The sequence below is a fragment of the Spea bombifrons genome, chromosome 4 (genome assembly GCF_027358695.1).
Source record: "Spea bombifrons isolate aSpeBom1 chromosome 4, aSpeBom1.2.pri, whole genome shotgun sequence".
NCBI lineage: Eukaryota > Metazoa > Chordata > Amphibia > Anura > Pelobatidae > Spea > Spea bombifrons.
In genome coordinates this window covers 110545784-110560766 of record NC_071090.1, presented here as the reverse complement: position 1 = coordinate 110560766, position 14983 = coordinate 110545784, and the positions used below count along the sequence as shown (strand labels likewise).

At 46.2% G+C, this 14983-nt stretch overlaps 27 non-coding genes across 27 annotated transcripts; all 27 read right to left on the bottom strand.

The window, feature by feature from the left end:
* Positions 1-828: 828 nt before the first annotated feature.
* Positions 829-900, bottom strand: TRNAE-CUC (transfer RNA glutamic acid (anticodon CUC)). The gene has a single exon. It is a non-coding gene; the product is annotated as a tRNA-Glu (tRNA).
* Positions 901-1071: 171 nt separating this feature from the next.
* On the bottom strand, positions 1072-1164 carry TRNAI-UAU (transfer RNA isoleucine (anticodon UAU)). Its single transcript is given in 2 exon segments — positions 1072-1107; positions 1127-1164. It is a non-coding gene; the product is annotated as a tRNA-Ile (tRNA).
* Positions 1165-1527: 363 nt separating this feature from the next.
* On the bottom strand, positions 1528-1600 carry TRNAR-CCU (transfer RNA arginine (anticodon CCU)). Its single transcript has one exon. It is a non-coding gene; the product is annotated as a tRNA-Arg (tRNA).
* A 710-nt stretch (positions 1601-2310) lies between these two features.
* Positions 2311-2382, bottom strand: TRNAE-CUC (transfer RNA glutamic acid (anticodon CUC)). Its single transcript has one exon. It is a non-coding gene; the product is annotated as a tRNA-Glu (tRNA).
* A 453-nt stretch (positions 2383-2835) lies between these two features.
* On the bottom strand, positions 2836-2907 carry TRNAE-CUC (transfer RNA glutamic acid (anticodon CUC)). The gene has a single exon. It is a non-coding gene; the product is annotated as a tRNA-Glu (tRNA).
* Positions 2908-3078: 171 nt separating this feature from the next.
* Positions 3079-3171, bottom strand: TRNAI-UAU (transfer RNA isoleucine (anticodon UAU)). The gene is given in 2 exon segments: positions 3079-3114; positions 3134-3171. It is a non-coding gene; the product is annotated as a tRNA-Ile (tRNA).
* Positions 3172-3535: 364 nt separating this feature from the next.
* Positions 3536-3608, bottom strand: TRNAR-CCU (transfer RNA arginine (anticodon CCU)). Its single transcript has one exon. It is a non-coding gene; the product is annotated as a tRNA-Arg (tRNA).
* Positions 3609-4318: 710 nt separating this feature from the next.
* TRNAE-CUC (transfer RNA glutamic acid (anticodon CUC)) lies at positions 4319-4390 on the bottom strand. The gene has a single exon. It is a non-coding gene; the product is annotated as a tRNA-Glu (tRNA).
* A 453-nt stretch (positions 4391-4843) lies between these two features.
* Positions 4844-4915, bottom strand: TRNAE-CUC (transfer RNA glutamic acid (anticodon CUC)). Its single transcript has one exon. It is a non-coding gene; the product is annotated as a tRNA-Glu (tRNA).
* A 171-nt stretch (positions 4916-5086) lies between these two features.
* On the bottom strand, positions 5087-5179 carry TRNAI-UAU (transfer RNA isoleucine (anticodon UAU)). The gene is given in 2 exon segments: positions 5087-5122; positions 5142-5179. It is a non-coding gene; the product is annotated as a tRNA-Ile (tRNA).
* A 363-nt stretch (positions 5180-5542) lies between these two features.
* TRNAR-CCU (transfer RNA arginine (anticodon CCU)) lies at positions 5543-5615 on the bottom strand. Its single transcript has one exon. It is a non-coding gene; the product is annotated as a tRNA-Arg (tRNA).
* A 710-nt stretch (positions 5616-6325) lies between these two features.
* TRNAE-CUC (transfer RNA glutamic acid (anticodon CUC)) lies at positions 6326-6397 on the bottom strand. The gene has a single exon. It is a non-coding gene; the product is annotated as a tRNA-Glu (tRNA).
* A 696-nt stretch (positions 6398-7093) lies between these two features.
* Positions 7094-7186, bottom strand: TRNAI-UAU (transfer RNA isoleucine (anticodon UAU)). Its single transcript is given in 2 exon segments — positions 7094-7129; positions 7149-7186. It is a non-coding gene; the product is annotated as a tRNA-Ile (tRNA).
* Positions 7187-7549: 363 nt separating this feature from the next.
* TRNAR-CCU (transfer RNA arginine (anticodon CCU)) lies at positions 7550-7622 on the bottom strand. Its single transcript has one exon. It is a non-coding gene; the product is annotated as a tRNA-Arg (tRNA).
* A 710-nt stretch (positions 7623-8332) lies between these two features.
* Positions 8333-8404, bottom strand: TRNAE-CUC (transfer RNA glutamic acid (anticodon CUC)). Its single transcript has one exon. It is a non-coding gene; the product is annotated as a tRNA-Glu (tRNA).
* A 453-nt stretch (positions 8405-8857) lies between these two features.
* Positions 8858-8929, bottom strand: TRNAE-CUC (transfer RNA glutamic acid (anticodon CUC)). Its single transcript has one exon. It is a non-coding gene; the product is annotated as a tRNA-Glu (tRNA).
* A 171-nt stretch (positions 8930-9100) lies between these two features.
* On the bottom strand, positions 9101-9193 carry TRNAI-UAU (transfer RNA isoleucine (anticodon UAU)). The gene is given in 2 exon segments: positions 9101-9136; positions 9156-9193. It is a non-coding gene; the product is annotated as a tRNA-Ile (tRNA).
* A 363-nt stretch (positions 9194-9556) lies between these two features.
* Positions 9557-9629, bottom strand: TRNAR-CCU (transfer RNA arginine (anticodon CCU)). The gene has a single exon. It is a non-coding gene; the product is annotated as a tRNA-Arg (tRNA).
* A 710-nt stretch (positions 9630-10339) lies between these two features.
* Positions 10340-10411, bottom strand: TRNAE-CUC (transfer RNA glutamic acid (anticodon CUC)). The gene has a single exon. It is a non-coding gene; the product is annotated as a tRNA-Glu (tRNA).
* Positions 10412-10864: 453 nt separating this feature from the next.
* On the bottom strand, positions 10865-10936 carry TRNAE-CUC (transfer RNA glutamic acid (anticodon CUC)). Its single transcript has one exon. It is a non-coding gene; the product is annotated as a tRNA-Glu (tRNA).
* A 171-nt stretch (positions 10937-11107) lies between these two features.
* On the bottom strand, positions 11108-11200 carry TRNAI-UAU (transfer RNA isoleucine (anticodon UAU)). Its single transcript is given in 2 exon segments — positions 11108-11143; positions 11163-11200. It is a non-coding gene; the product is annotated as a tRNA-Ile (tRNA).
* A 363-nt stretch (positions 11201-11563) lies between these two features.
* On the bottom strand, positions 11564-11636 carry TRNAR-CCU (transfer RNA arginine (anticodon CCU)). Its single transcript has one exon. It is a non-coding gene; the product is annotated as a tRNA-Arg (tRNA).
* A 710-nt stretch (positions 11637-12346) lies between these two features.
* Positions 12347-12418, bottom strand: TRNAE-CUC (transfer RNA glutamic acid (anticodon CUC)). Its single transcript has one exon. It is a non-coding gene; the product is annotated as a tRNA-Glu (tRNA).
* Positions 12419-13114: 696 nt separating this feature from the next.
* Positions 13115-13207, bottom strand: TRNAI-UAU (transfer RNA isoleucine (anticodon UAU)). The gene is given in 2 exon segments: positions 13115-13150; positions 13170-13207. It is a non-coding gene; the product is annotated as a tRNA-Ile (tRNA).
* Positions 13208-13570: 363 nt separating this feature from the next.
* Positions 13571-13643, bottom strand: TRNAR-CCU (transfer RNA arginine (anticodon CCU)). Its single transcript has one exon. It is a non-coding gene; the product is annotated as a tRNA-Arg (tRNA).
* Positions 13644-14353: 710 nt separating this feature from the next.
* Positions 14354-14425, bottom strand: TRNAE-CUC (transfer RNA glutamic acid (anticodon CUC)). Its single transcript has one exon. It is a non-coding gene; the product is annotated as a tRNA-Glu (tRNA).
* Positions 14426-14878: 453 nt separating this feature from the next.
* Positions 14879-14950, bottom strand: TRNAE-CUC (transfer RNA glutamic acid (anticodon CUC)). The gene has a single exon. It is a non-coding gene; the product is annotated as a tRNA-Glu (tRNA).
* Between the last annotated feature and the right edge of the window lie 33 nt (positions 14951-14983).

The following is a 14983-nucleotide window of genomic DNA, read 5'->3' as shown; positions in this document are numbered from 1 at the left end:
AACGGACCCTAACGTGCACTAAAATATCAATCTGCAATTTGGGGGACTGGACTGAAGGACTCTTGTTTTCTCCCAGACTGAGCTTCCAATTGTGCTTCCTGTCACGGTGTCATAACTTGCACTCTGACAACAGTGCAAACACCACTCTTGTGATGCTCTTTTCAACTTCCTGTCCCAAGCCTGGAACCAGATGTGCAGCCTTCTCAAATTGTTATAAAAGCTTGCGGGGCCATTCGGACCAACTTCTCTGCTCCTCTTTATGTAAACATTTCTCCTCGTCTTTGTTGTGCTTTATTAAAAACCTTCCCTGACCGGGAATCGAACCCGGGCCGCGGCAGTGAGAGCGCCGAATCCTAGCCACTAGACCACCAGGGAATCGCTGGCGAGTGCTCTGAAGCCATGAGCTCTCCCAGCAGTTCTTAACCGCGATCAGTCCTTCATTGAGCCGTGTTCACGTCTACTACTGATAAGGTGGGAGACAATATATCCTTGCACATTATCCCTTAAAAATCTTTCAAATAACTTCCACACCACAGATGTTGAGGCTCACTAAGTCTTTCATCCAGTGGCGGGGATTTTGGTCTCGTTTTAAAGATTAGCACCATTTATGCTTTTTGCCAAACTTTTGGCACCATGCCAAATGAGAGAGACTCCTTGAAGATTGTAAAATTCCTTGTTCCAATATTAATCTCTCAGGATTAAAACTTGAAATCAGATGCGCAGACTTTTCAATTTGTTAGAAAAGCTCGCGGGACCATTCGGACCAACTTCTCTGCTCCTCTCCATGTAAACATTTCTCCTCATCTTTGCTGTACTTTATTAAAAACGTTCCCTGACCGGGAATCGAACCCGGGCCGCGGCGGTGAGAGCGCCGAATCCTAGCCACTAGACCACCAGGGAATTGCTGTCGGTTGGTTTGCAACCATGAACTCTCCCAGCAGTTCTTAACCGCGGTCAGTGCTTCATTAAGCCGTGTTAACGTCTACTAATGAAAATATTGGAGAAAATATATTCCTGCACATTATCCCTTAAAAAAATCTTTCAAATAAAACTTGAAAGCTTAAAGGGAAGTGCTCCAGGTGAGGCTTGAACTCACAACCTCGGCATTGCTCAACAAATACTGCCTTATAAGTACCGCGCGCTAACCGATTGCGCCACTGGAGCTTCGTGCTGGTGTCACCTTACACTCGGTTTTCTTGTTTTGTCACTTGCAAACTTAACGCTCCTCTGTGGGACAGCGAAAATTGATGAAAAGGCTTCTTGCACATTAAGAAAGGTAGCTTGACCAAAGTTCGCTTGAAGCCTTTTCAGTCCACAAGCCAATTGTCTGTTTTTTCTTTCAAAATAGGCGTGTGGAAAGCTTTGTGATTCCCATGCAAGCTTGTAGAGCCATGCTTAAAGGGGTGGTTTTGGGACATGGATTTCGAGTGGAATTGATTCCTGGCGTAAAAAAAAACCTTGCCTACTGGCAGATGTCTTGCCAATGGCGTTACACTGGGCCGAAACGGTCACTTGCTCGATTGAGAGCACCCCAGATGGGACTCGAACCCACAACCCCTGGCTTAGGAGGCCAGTGCCTTATCCATTAGGCCACTGGGGCATGTGGTAGCAGCACTGGCTGGTTTTGGTGGCTGCAAACTAGGTTCAGAGAGCCCTCATTATGACTCTAGTTTGTTGCCCGACATACGAGATCGACTGATCGCTCTGGGCTAAAACAGTCAATTAGAAAAAAAAACAACCAAGCAAACACTACTTTTGGAATGTCTTTTGAAAAGAGCCCCAAAAATTGGACGTTCCTCTGGAAAATCACCTCTTTGGCACCTGCTTGATTTGCCTGGTTGACTTCTACTGGGAGTGCTACTGAGCATGTGCAAGACGTTTGCATACTAAGACTTCCTGGTTTTCAATAGACGCTTCAAGGTGAGCACGTCAAGGAGGCGCAGGTCTCATTTTCAAAGTCCAATAACCAAAGAACGCATGCAGCAAATACGTTTGGAGTCCAGGCAAAACGGACCCTAACGTGCACTAAAATATCAATCTGCAATTTGGGGGACTGGACTGAAGGACTCTTGTTTTCTCCCAGACTGAGCTTCCAATTGTGCTTCCTGTCACGGTGTCATAACTTGCACTCTGACAACAGTGCAAACACCACTCTTGTGATGCTCTTTTCAACTTCCTGTCCCAAGCCTGGAACCAGATGTGCAGCCTTCTCAAATTGTTATAAAAGCTTGCGGGGCCATTCGGACCAACTTCTCTGCTCCTCTTTATGTAAACATTTCTCCTCGTCTTTGTTGTGCTTTATTAAAAACCTTCCCTGACCGGGAATCGAACCCGGGCCGCGGCGGTGAGAGCGCCGAATCCTAGCCACTAGACCACCAGGGAATCGCTGGCGAGTGCTCTGAAGCCATGAGCTCTCCCAGCAGTTCTTAACCGCGATCAGTCCTTCATTGAGCCGTGTTCACGTCTACTACTGATAAGGTGGGAGACAATATATCCTTGCACATTATCCCTTAAAAATCTTTCAAATAACTTCCACACCACAGATGTTGAGGCTCACTAAGTCTTTCATCCAGTGGCGGGGATTTTGGTCTCGTTTTAAAGATTAGCACCATTTATGCTTTTTGCCAAACTTTTGGCACCATGCCAAATGAGAGAGACTCCTTGAAGATTGTAAAATTCCTTGTTCCAATATTAATCTCTCAGGATTAAAACTTGAAATCAGATGCGCAGACTTTTCAACTTGTTAGAAAAGCTCGCGGGACCATTCGGACCAACTTCTCTGCTCCTCTCCATGTAAACATTTCTCCTCATCTTTGCTGTACTTTATTAAAAACGTTCCCTGACCGGGAATCGAACCCGGGCCGCGGCGGTGAGAGCGCCGAATCCTAGCCACTAGACCACCAGGGAATCGCTGTCGGTTGGTTTGCAACCATGAACTCTCCCAGCAGTTCTTAACCGCGGTCAGTGCTTCATTAAGCCGTGTTAACGTCTACTAATGAAAATATTGGAGAAAATATATTCCTGCACATTATCCCTTAAAAAAATCTTTCAAATAAAACTTGAAAGCTTAAAGGGAAGTGCTCCAGGTGAGGCTTGAACTCACAACCTTGGCATTGCTCAACAAATACTGCCTTATAAGTACCGCGCGCTAACCGATTGCGCCACTGGAGCTTCGTGCTGGTGTCACCTTACACTCGGTTTTCTTGTTTTGTCACTTGCAAACTTAACGCTCCTCTGTGGGACAGCGAAAATTGATGAAAAGGCTTCTTGCACATTAAGAAAGGTAGCTTGACCAAAGTTCGCTTGAAGCCTTTTCAGTCCACAAGCCAATTGTCTGTTTTTTCTTTCAAAATAGGCGTGTGGAAAGCTTTGTGATTCCCATGCAAGCTTGTAGAGCCATGCTTAAAGGGGTGGTTTTGGGACATGGATTTCGAGTGGAATTGATTCCTGGCGTAAAAAAAAAACCTTGCCTACCGGCAGATGTCTTGCCAATGGCGTTACACTGGGCCCAAACGGTCACTTGCTCGATTGAGAGCACCCCAGATGGGACTCGAACCCACAATCCCTGGCTTAGGAGGCCAGTGCCTTATCCATTAGGCCACTGGGGAATGTGGTAGCAGCACTGGCTGGTTTTGGTGGCTGCAAACTAGGTTCAGAGAGCCCTCATTATGACTCTAGTTTGTTGCCCGACATACGAGATCGACTGATCGCTCTGGGCTAAAACAGTCAATTAGAAAAAAAAACAACCAAGCAAACACTACTTTTGGAATGTCTTTTGAAAAGAGCCCCAAAAATTGGACGTTCCTCTGGAAAATCACCTCTTTGGCACCTGCTTGATTTGCCTGGTTGACTTCTACTGGGAGTGCTACTGAGCATGTGCAAGACGTTTGCATACTAAGACTTCCTGGTTTTCAATAGACGCTTCAAGGTGAGCACGTCAAGGAGGCGCAGGTCTCATTTTCAAAGTCCAATAACCAAAGAACGCATGCAGCAAATACGTTTGGAGTCCAGGCAAAACGGACCCTAACGTGCACTAAAATATCAATCTGCAATTTGGGGGACTGGACTGAAGGACTCTTGTTTTCTCCCAGACTGAGCTTCCAATTGTGCTTCCTGTCACGGTGTCATAACTTGCACTCTGACAACAGTGCAAACACCACTCTTGTGATGCTCTTTTCAACTTCCTGTCCCAAGCCTGGAACCAGATGTGCAGCCTTCTCAAATTGTTATAAAAGCTTGCGGGGCCATTCGGACCAACTTCTCTGCTCCTCTTTATGTAAACATTTCTCCTCGTCTTTGTTGTGCTTTATTAAAAACCTTCCCTGACCGGGAATCGAACCCGGGCCGCGGCGGTGAGAGCGCCGAATCCTAGCCACTAGACCACCAGGGAATCGCTGGCGAGTGCTCTGAAGCCATGAGCTCTCCCAGCAGTTCTTAACCGCGATCAGTCCTTCATTGAGCCGTGTTCACGTCTACTACTGATAAGGTGGGAGACAATATATCCTTGCACATTATCCCTTAAAAATCTTTCAAATAACTTCCACACCACAGATGTTGAGGCTCACTAAGTCTTTCATCCAGTGGCGGGGATTTTGGTCTCGTTTTAAAGATTAGCACCATTTATGCTTTTTGCCAAACTTTTGGCACCATGCCAAATGAGAGAGACTCCTTGAAGATTGTAAAATTCCTTGTTCCAATATTAATCTCTCAGGATTAAAACTTGAAATCAGATGCGCAGACTTTTCAACTTGTTAGAAAAGCTCGCGGGACCATTCGGACCAACTTCTCTGCTCCTCTCCATGTAAACATTTCTCCTCATCTTTGCTGTACTTTATTAAAAACGTTCCCTGACCGGGAATCGAACCCGGGCCGCGGCGGTGAGAGCGCCGAATCCTAGCCACTAGACCACCAGGGAATCGCTGTCGGTTGGTTTGCAACCATGAACTCTCCCAGCAGTTCTTAACCGCGGTCAGTGCTTCATTAAGCCGTGTTAACGTCTACTAATGAAAATATTGGAGAAAATATATTCCTGCACATTATCCCTTAAAAAAATCTTTCAAATAAAACTTGAAAGCTTAAAGGGAAGTGCTCCAGGTGAGGCTTGAACTCACAACCTCGGCATTGCTCAACAAATACTGCCTTATAAGTACCGCGCGCTAACCGATTGCGCCACTGGAGCTTCGTGCTGGTGTCACCTTACACTCGGTTTTCTTGTTTTGTCACTTGCAAACTTAACGCTCCTCTGTGGGACAGCGAAAATTGATGAAAAGGCTTCTTGCACATTAAGAAAGGTAGCTTGACCAAAGTTCGCTTGAAGCCTTTTCAGTCCACAAGCCAATTGTCTGTTTTTTCTTTCAAAATAGGCGTGTGGAAAGCTTTGTGATTCCCATGCAAGCTTGTAGAGCCATGCTTAAAGGGGTGGTTTTGGGACATGGATTTCGAGTGGAATTGATTCCTGGCGTAAAAAAAAACCTTGCCTACCGGCAGATGTCTTGCCAATGGCGTTACACTGGGCCGAAACGGTCACTTGCTCGATTGAGAGCACCCCAGATGGGACTCGAACCCACAATCCCTGGCTTAGGAGGCCAGTGCCTTATCCATTAGGCCACTGGGGCATGTGGTAGCAGCACTGGCTGGTTTTGGTGGCTGCAAACTAGGTTCAGAGAGCCCTCATTATGACTCTAGTTTGTTGCCCGACATACGAGATCGACTGATCGCTCTGGGCTAAAACAGTCAATTAGAAAAAAAAACAACCAAGCAAACACTACTTTTGGAATGTCTTTTGAAAAGAGCCCCAAAAATTGGACGTTCCTCTGGAAAATCACCTCTTTGGCACTTGCTTGATTTGCCTGGTTGACTTCTACTGGGAGTGCTTCTGAGCATGTGCAAGACGTTTGCATACTAAGACTTCCTGGTTTTCAATAGACGCTTCAAGGTGAGCACGTCAAGGAGGCGCAGGTCTCATTTTCAAAGTCCAATAACCAAAGAACGCATGCAGCAAATACGTTTGGAGTCCAGGCAAAACGGACCCTAACGTGCACTAAAATATCAATCTGCAATTTGGGGGACTGGACTGAAGGACTCTTGTTTTCTCCCAGACTGAGCTTCCAATTGTGCTTCCTGTCACGGTGTCATAACTTGCACTCTGACAACAGTGCAAACACCACTCTTGTGATGCTCTTTTCAACTTCCTGTCCCAAGCCTGGAACCAGATGTGCAGCCTTCTCAAATTGTTATAAAAGCTTGCGGGGCCATTCGGACCAACTTCTCTGCTCCTCTTTATGTAAACATTTCTCCTCGTCTTTGTTGTGCTTTATTAAAAACCTTCCCTGACCGGGAATCGAACCCGGGCCGCGGCGGTGAGAGCGCCGAATCCTAGCCACTAGACCACCAGGGAATCGCTGGCGAGTGCTCTGAAGCCATGAGCTCTCCCAGCAGTTCTTAACCGCGATCAGTCCTTCATTGAGCCGTGTTCACGTCTACTACTGATAAGGTGGGAGACAATATATCCTTGCACATTATCCCTTAAAAATCTTTCAAATAACTTCCACACCACAGATGTTGAGGCTCACTAAGTCTTTCATCCAGTGGCGGGGATTTTGGTCTCGTTTTAAAGATTAGCACCATTTATGCTTTTTGCCAAACTTTTGGCACCATGCCAAATGAGAGAGACTCCTTGAAGATTGTAAAATTCCTTGTTCCAATATTAATCTCTCAGGATTAAAACTTGAAATCAGATGCGCAGACTTTTCAACTTGTTAGAAAAGCTCGCGGGACCATTCGGACCAACTTCTCTGCTCCTCTCCATGTAAACATTTCTCCTCATCTTTGCTGTACTTTATTAAAAACGTTCACTGACCGGGAATCGAACCCGGGCCGCGGCGGTGAGAGCGCCGAATCCTAGCCACTAGACCACCAGGGAATTGCTGTCGGTTGGTTTGCAACCATGAACTCTCCCAGCAGTTCTTAACCGCGGTCAGTGCTTCATTAAGCCGTGTTAACGTCTACTAATGAAAATATTGGAGAAAATATATTCCTGCACATTATCCCTTAAAAAAATCTTTCAAATAAAACTTGAAAGCTTAAAGGGAAGTGCTCCAGGTGAGGCTTGAACTCACAACCTCGGCATTGCTCAACAAATACTGCCTTATAAGTACCGCGCGCTAACCGATTGCGCCACTGGAGCTTCGTGCTGGTGTCACCTTACACTCGGTTTTCTTGTTTTGTCACTTGCAAACTTAACGCTCCTCTGTGGGACAGCGAAAATTGATGAAAAGGCTTCTTGCACATTAAGAAAGGTAGCTTGACCAAAGTTCGCTTGAAGCCTTTTCAGTCCACAAGCCAATTGTCTGTTTTTTCTTTCAAAATAGGCATGTGGAAAGCTTTGTGATTCCCATGCAAGCTTGTAGAGCCATGCTTAAAGGGGTGGTTTTGGGACATGGGTTTCGAGTGGAATTGATTCCTGGCGTAAAAAAAAACTTTGCCTACCGGCAGATGTCTTGCCGATGGTGTTACACTGGGCCGAAACAGTCACTTCCTCGATTGAGAGCACCCCAGATGGGACTCGAACCCACAATCCCTGGCTTAGGAGGCCAGTGCCTTATCCATTAGGCCACTGGGGCATGTGGTAGCAGCACTGGCTGGTTTTGGTGGCTGCAAACTAGGTTCAGAGAGCCCTCATTATGACTCTAGTTTGTTGCCCGACATACGAGATCGACTGATCGCTCTGGGCTAAAACAGTCAATTAGAAAAAAAAACAACCAAGCAAACACTACTTTTGGAATGTCTTTTGAAAAGAGCCCCAAAAATTGGACGTTCCTCTGGAAAATCACCTCTTTGGCACCTGCTTGATTTGCCTGGTTGACTTCTACTGGGAGTGCTACTGAGCATGTGCAAGACGTTTGCATACTAAGACTTCCTGGTTTTCAATAGACGCTTCAAGGTGAGCACGTCAAGGAGGCGCAGGTCTCATTTTCAAAGTCCAATAACCAAAGAACGCATGCAGCAAATACGTTTGGAGTCCAGGCAAAACGGACCCTAACGTGCACTAAAATATCAATCTGCAATTTGGGGGACTGGACTGAAGGACTCTTGTTTTCTCCCAGACTGAGCTTCCAATTGTGCTTCCTGTCACGGTGTCATAACTTGCACTCTGACAACAGTGCAAACACCACTCTTGTGATGCTCTTTTCAACTTCCTGTCCCAAGCCTGGAACCAGATGTGCAGCCTTCTCAAATTGTTATAAAAGCTTGCGGGGCCATTCGGACCAACTTCTCTGCTCCTCTTTATGTAAACATTTCTCCTCGTCTTTGTTGTGCTTTATTAAAAACCTTCCCTGACCGGGAATCGAACCCGGGCCGCGGCGGTGAGAGCGCCGAATCCTAGCCACTAGACCACCAGGGAATCGCTGGCGAGTGCTCTGAAGCCATGAGCTCTCCCAGCAGTTCTTAACCGCGATCAGTCCTTCATTGAGCCGTGTTCACGTCTACTACTGATAAGGTGGGAGACAATATATCCTTGCACATTATCCCTTAAAAATCTTTCAAATAACTTCCACACCACAGATGTTGAGGCTCACTAAGTCTTTCATCCAGTGGCGGGGATTTTGGTCTCGTTTTAAAGATTAGCACCATTTATGCTTTTTGCCAAACTTTTGGCACCATGCCAAATGAGAGAGACTCCTTGAAGATTGTAAAATTCCTTGTTCCAATATTAATCTCTCAGGATTAAAACTTGAAATCAGATGCGCAGACTTTTCAACTTGTTAGAAAAGCTCGCGGGACCATTCGGACCAACTTCTCTGCTCCTCTCCATGTAAACATTTCTCCTCATCTTTGCTGTACTTTATTAAAAACGTTCCCTGACCGGGAATCGAACCCGGGCCGCGGCGGTGAGAGCGCCGAATCCTAGCCACTAGACCACCAGGGAATCGCTGTCGGTTGGTTTGCAACCATGAACTCTCCCAGCAGTTCTTAACCGCGGTCAGTGCTTCATTAAGCCGTGTTAACGTCTACTAATGAAAATATTGGAGAAAATATATTCCTGCACATTATCCCTTAAAAAAATCTTTCAAATAAAACTTGAAAGCTTAAAGGGAAGTGCTCCAGGTGAGGCTTGAACTCACAACCTCGGCATTGCTCAACAAATACTGCCTTATAAGTACCGCGCGCTAACCGATTGCGCCACTGGAGCTTCGTGCTGGTGTCACCTTACACTCGGTTTTCTTGTTTTGTCACTTGCAAACTTAACGCTCCTCTGTGGGACAGCGAAAATTGATGAAAAGGCTTCTTGCACATTAAGAAAGGTAGCTTGACCAAAGTTCGCTTGAAGCCTTTTCAGTCCACAAGCCAATTGTCTGTTTTTTCTTTCAAAATAGGCGTGTGGAAAGCTTTGTGATTCCCATGCAAGCTTGTAGAGCCATGCTTAAAGGGGTGGTTTTGGGACATGGATTTCGAGTGGAATTGATTCCTGGCGTAAAAAAAAACCTTGCCTACCGGCAGATGTCTTGCCAATGGCGTTACACTGGGCCGAAACGGTCACTTGCTCGATTGAGAGCACCCCAGATGGGACTCGAACCCACAATCCCTGGCTTAGGAGGCCAGTGCCTTATCCATTAGGCCACTGGGGCATGTGGTAGCAGCACTGGCTGGTTTTGGTGGCTGCAAACTAGGTTCAGAGAGCCCTCATTATGACTCTAGTTTGTTGCCCGACATACGAGATCGACTGATCGCTCTGGGCTAAAACAGTCAATTAGAAAAAAAAACAACCAAGCAAACACTACTTTTGGAATGTCTTTTGAAAAGAGCCCCAAAAATTGGACGTTCCTCTGGAAAATCACCTCTTTGGCACCTGCTTGATTTGCCTGGTTGACTTCTACTGGGAGTGCTACTGAGCATGTGCAAGACGTTTGCATACTAAGACTTCCTGGTTTTCAATAGACGCTTCAAGGTGAGCACGTCAAGGAGGCGCAGGTCTCATTTTCAAAGTCCAATAACCAAAGAACGCATGCAGCAAATACGTTTGGAGTCCAGGCAAAACGGACCCTAACGTGCACTAAAATATCAATCTGCAATTTGGGGGACTGGACTGAAGGACTCTTGTTTTCTCCCAGACTGAGCTTCCAATTGTGCTTCCTGTCACGGTGTCATAACTTGCACTCTGACAACAGTGCAAACACCACTCTTGTGATGCTCTTTTCAACTTCCTGTCCCAAGCCTGGAACCAGATGTGCAGCCTTCTCAAATTGTTATAAAAGCTTGCGGGGCCATTCGGACCAACTTCTCTGCTCCTCTTTATGTAAACATTTCTCCTCGTCTTTGTTGTGCTTTATTAAAAACCTTCCCTGACCGGGAATCGAACCCGGGCCGCGGCGGTGAGAGCGCCGAATCCTAGCCACTAGACCACCAGGGAATCGCTGGCGAGTGCTCTGAAGCCATGAGCTCTCCCAGCAGTTCTTAACCGCGATCAGTCCTTCATTGAGCCGTGTTCACGTCTACTACTGATAAGGTGGGAGACAATATATCCTTGCACATTATCCCTTAAAAATCTTTCAAATAACTTCCACACCACAGATGTTGAGGCTCACTAAGTCTTTCATCCAGTGGCGGGGATTTTGGTCTCGTTTTAAAGATTAGCACCATTTATGCTTTTTGCCAAACTTTTGGCACCATGCCAAATGAGAGAGACTCCTTGAAGATTGTAAAATTCCTTGTTCCAATATTAATCTCTCAGGATTAAAACTTGAAATCAGATGCGCAGACTTTTCAACTTGTTAGAAAAGCTCGCGGGACCATTCGGACCAACTTCTCTGCTCCTCTCCATGTAAACATTTCTCCTCATCTTTGCTGTACTTTATTAAAAACGTTCCCTGACCGGGAATCGAACCCGGGCCGCGGCGGTGAGAGCGCCGAATCCTAGCCACTAGACCACCAGGGAATCGCTGTCGGTTGGTTTGCAACCATGAACTCTCCCAGCAGTTCTTAACCGCGGTCAGTGCTTCATTAAGCCGTGTTAACGTCTACTAATGAAAATATTGGAGAAAATATATTCCTGCACATTATCCCTTAAAAAAATCTTTCAAATAAAACTTGAAAGCTTAAAGGGAAGTGCTCCAGGTGAGGCTTGAACTCACAACCTCGGCATTGCTCAACAAATACTGCCTTATAAGTACCGCGCGCTAACCGATTGCGCCACTGGAGCTTCGTGCTGGTGTCACCTTACACTCGGTTTTCTTGTTTTGTCACTTGCAAACTTAACGCTCCTCTGTGGGACAGCGAAAATTGATGAAAAGGCTTCTTGCACATTAAGAAAGGTAGCTTGACCAAAGTTCGCTTGAAGCCTTTTCAGTCCACAAGCCAATTGTCTGTTTTTTCTTTCAAAATAGGCGTGTGGAAAGCTTTGTGATTCCCATGCAAGCTTGTAGAGCCATGCTTAAAGGGGTGGTTTTGGGACATGGATTTCGAGTGGAATTGATTCCTGGCGTAAAAAAAAACCTTGCCTACCGGCAGATGTCTTGCCAATGGCGTTACACTGGGCCGAAACGGTCACTTGCTCGATTGAGAGCACCCCAGATGGGACTCGAACCCACAATCCCTGGCTTAGGAGGCCAGTGCCTTATCCATTAGGCCACTGGGGCATGTGGTAGCAGCACTGGCTGGTTTTGGTGGCTGCAAACTAGGTTCAGAGAGCCCTCATTATGACTCTAGTTTGTTGCCCGACATACGAGATCGACTGATCGCTCTGGGCTAAAACAGTCAATTAGAAAAAAAAACAACCAAGCAAACACTACTTTTGGAATGTCTTTTGAAAAGAGCCCCAAAAATTGGACGTTCCTCTGGAAAATCACCTCTTTGGCACTTGCTTGATTTGCCTGGTTGACTTCTACTGGGAGTGCTTCTGAGCATGTGCAAGACGTTTGCATACTAAGACTTCCTGGTTTTCAATAGACGCTTCAAGGTGAGCACGTCAAGGAGGCGCAGGTCTCATTTTCAAAGTCCAATAACCAAAGAACGCATGCAGCAAATACGTTTGGAGTCCAGGCAAAACGGACCCTAACGTGCACTAAAATATCAATCTGCAATTTGGGGGACTGGACTGAAGGACTCTTGTTTTCTCCCAGACTGAGCTTCCAATTGTGCTTCCTGTCACGGTGTCATAACTTGCACTCTGACAACAGTGCAAACACCACTCTTGTGATGCTCTTTTCAACTTCCTGTCCCAAGCCTGGAACCAGATGTGCAGCCTTCTCAAATTGTTATAAAAGCTTGCGGGGCCATTCGGACCAACTTCTCTGCTCCTCTTTATGTAAACATTTCTCCTCGTCTTTGTTGTGCTTTATTAAAAACCTTCCCTGACCGGGAATCGAACCCGGGCCGCGGCGGTGAGAGCGCCGAATCCTAGCCACTAGACCACCAGGGAATCGCTGGCGAGTGCTCTGAAGCCATGAGCTCTCCCAGCAGTTCTTAACCGCGATCAGTCCTTTATTGAGCCGTGTTCACGTCTACTACTGATAAGGTGGGAGACAATATATCCTTGCACATTATCCCTTAAAAATCTTTCAAATAACTTCCACACCACAGATGTTGAGGCTCACTAAGTCTTTCATCCAGTGGCGGGGATTTTGGTCTCGTTTTAAAGATTAGCACCATTTATGCTTTTTGCCAAACTTTTGGCACCATGCCAAATGAGAGAGACTCCTTGAAGATTGTAAAATTCCTTGTTCCAATATTAATCTCTCAGGATTAAAACTTGAAATCAGATGCGCAGACTTTTCAACTTGTTAGAAAAGCTCGCGGGACCATTCGGACCAACTTCTCTGCTCCTCTCCATGTAAACATTTCTCCTCATCTTTGCTGTACTTTATTAAAAACGTTCACTGACCGGGAATCGAACCCGGGCCGCGGCGGTGAGAGCGCCGAATCCTAGCCACTAGACCACCAGGGAATTGCTGTCGGTTGGTTTGCAACCATGAACTCTCCCAGCAGTTCTTAACCGCGGTCAGTGCTTCATTAAGCCGTGTTAACGTCTACTAATGAAAATATTGGAGAAAATATATTCCTGCACATTATCCCTTAAAAAAATCTTTCAAATAAAACTTGAAAGCTTAAAGGGAAGTGCTCCAGGTGAGGCTTGAACTCACAACCTCGGCATTGCTCAACAAATACTGCCTTATAAGTACCGCGCGCTAACCGATTGCGCCACTGGAGCTTCGTGCTGGTGTCACCTTACACTCGGTTTTCTTGTTTTGTCACTTGCAAACTTAACGCTCCTCTGTGGGACAGCGAAAATTGATGAAAAGGCTTCTTGCACATTAAGAAAGGTAGCTTGACCAAAGTTCGCTTGAAGCCTTTTCAGTCCACAAGCCAATTGTCTGTTTTTTCTTTCAAAATAGGCATGTGGAAAGCTTTGTGATTCCCATGCAAGCTTGTAGAGCCATGCTTAAAGGGGTGGTTTTGGGACATGGGTTTCGAGTGGAATTGATTCCTGGCGTAAAAAAAAACTTTGCCTACCGGCAGATGTCTTGCCGATGGTGTTACACTGGGCCGAAACAGTCACTTGCTCGATTGAGAGCACCCCAGATGGGACTCGAACCCACAATCCCTGGCTTAGGAGGCCAGTGCCTTATCCATTAGGCCACTGGGGCATGTGGTAGCAGCACTGGCTGGTTTTGGTGGCTGCAAACTAGGTTCAGAGAGCCCTCATTATGACTCTAGTTTGTTGCCCGACATACGAGATCGACTGATCGCTCTGGGCTAAAACAGTCAATTAGAAAAAAAAACAACCAAGCAAACACTACTTTTGGAATGTCTTTTGAAAAGAGCCCCAAAAATTGGACGTTCCTCTGGAAAATCACCTCTTTGGCACCTGCTTGATTTGCCTGGTTGACTTCTACTGGGAGTGCTTCTGAGCATGTGCAAGACGTTTGCATACTAAGACTTCCTGGTTTTCAATAGACGCTTCAAGGTGAGCACGTCAAGGAGGCGCAGGTCTCATTTTCAAAGTCCAATAACCAAAGAACGCATGCAGCAAATACGTTTGGAGTCCAGGCAAAACGGACCCTAACGTGCACTAAAATATCAATCTGCAATTTGGGGGACTGGACTGAAGGACTCTTGTTTTCTCCCAGACTGAGCTTCCAATTGTGCTTCCTGTCACGGTGTCATAACTTGCACTCTGACAACAGTGCAAACACCACTCTTGTGATGCTCTTTTCAACTTCCTGTCCCAAGCCTGGAACCAGATGTGCAGCCTTCTCAAATTGTTATAAAAGCTTGCGGGGCCATTCGGACCAACTTCTCTGCTCCTCTTTATGTAAACATTTCTCCTCGTCTTTGTTGTGCTTTATTAAAAACCTTCCCTGACCGGGAATCGAACCCGGGCCGCGGCGGTGAGAGCGCCGAATCCTAGCCACTAGACCACCAGGGAATCGCTGGCGAGTGCTCTGAAGCCATGAGCTCTCCCAGCAGTTCTTAACCGCGATCAGTCCTTCATTGAGCCGTGTTCACGTCTACTACTGATAAGGTGGGAGACAATATATCCTTGCACATTATCCCTTAAAAATCTTTCAAATAACTTCCACACCACAGATGTTGAGGCTCACTAAGTCTTTCATCCAGTGGCGGGGATTTTGGTCTCGTTTTAAAGATTAGCACCATTTATGCTTTTTGCCAAACTTTTGGCACCATGCCAAATGAGAGAGACTCCTTGAAGATTGTAAAATTCCTTGTTCCAATATTAATCTCTCAGGATTAAAACTTGAAATCAGATGCGCAGACTTTTCAACTTGTTAGAAAAGCTCGCGGGACCATTCGGACCAACTTCTCTGCTCCTCTCCATGTAAACATTTCTCCTCATCTTTGCTGTACTTTATTAAAAACGTTCCCTGACCGGGAATCGAACCCGGGCCGCGGCGGTGAGAGCGCCGAATCCTAGCCACTAGACCACCAGGGAATCGCTGTCGGTTGGTTTGCAACCATGAACTCT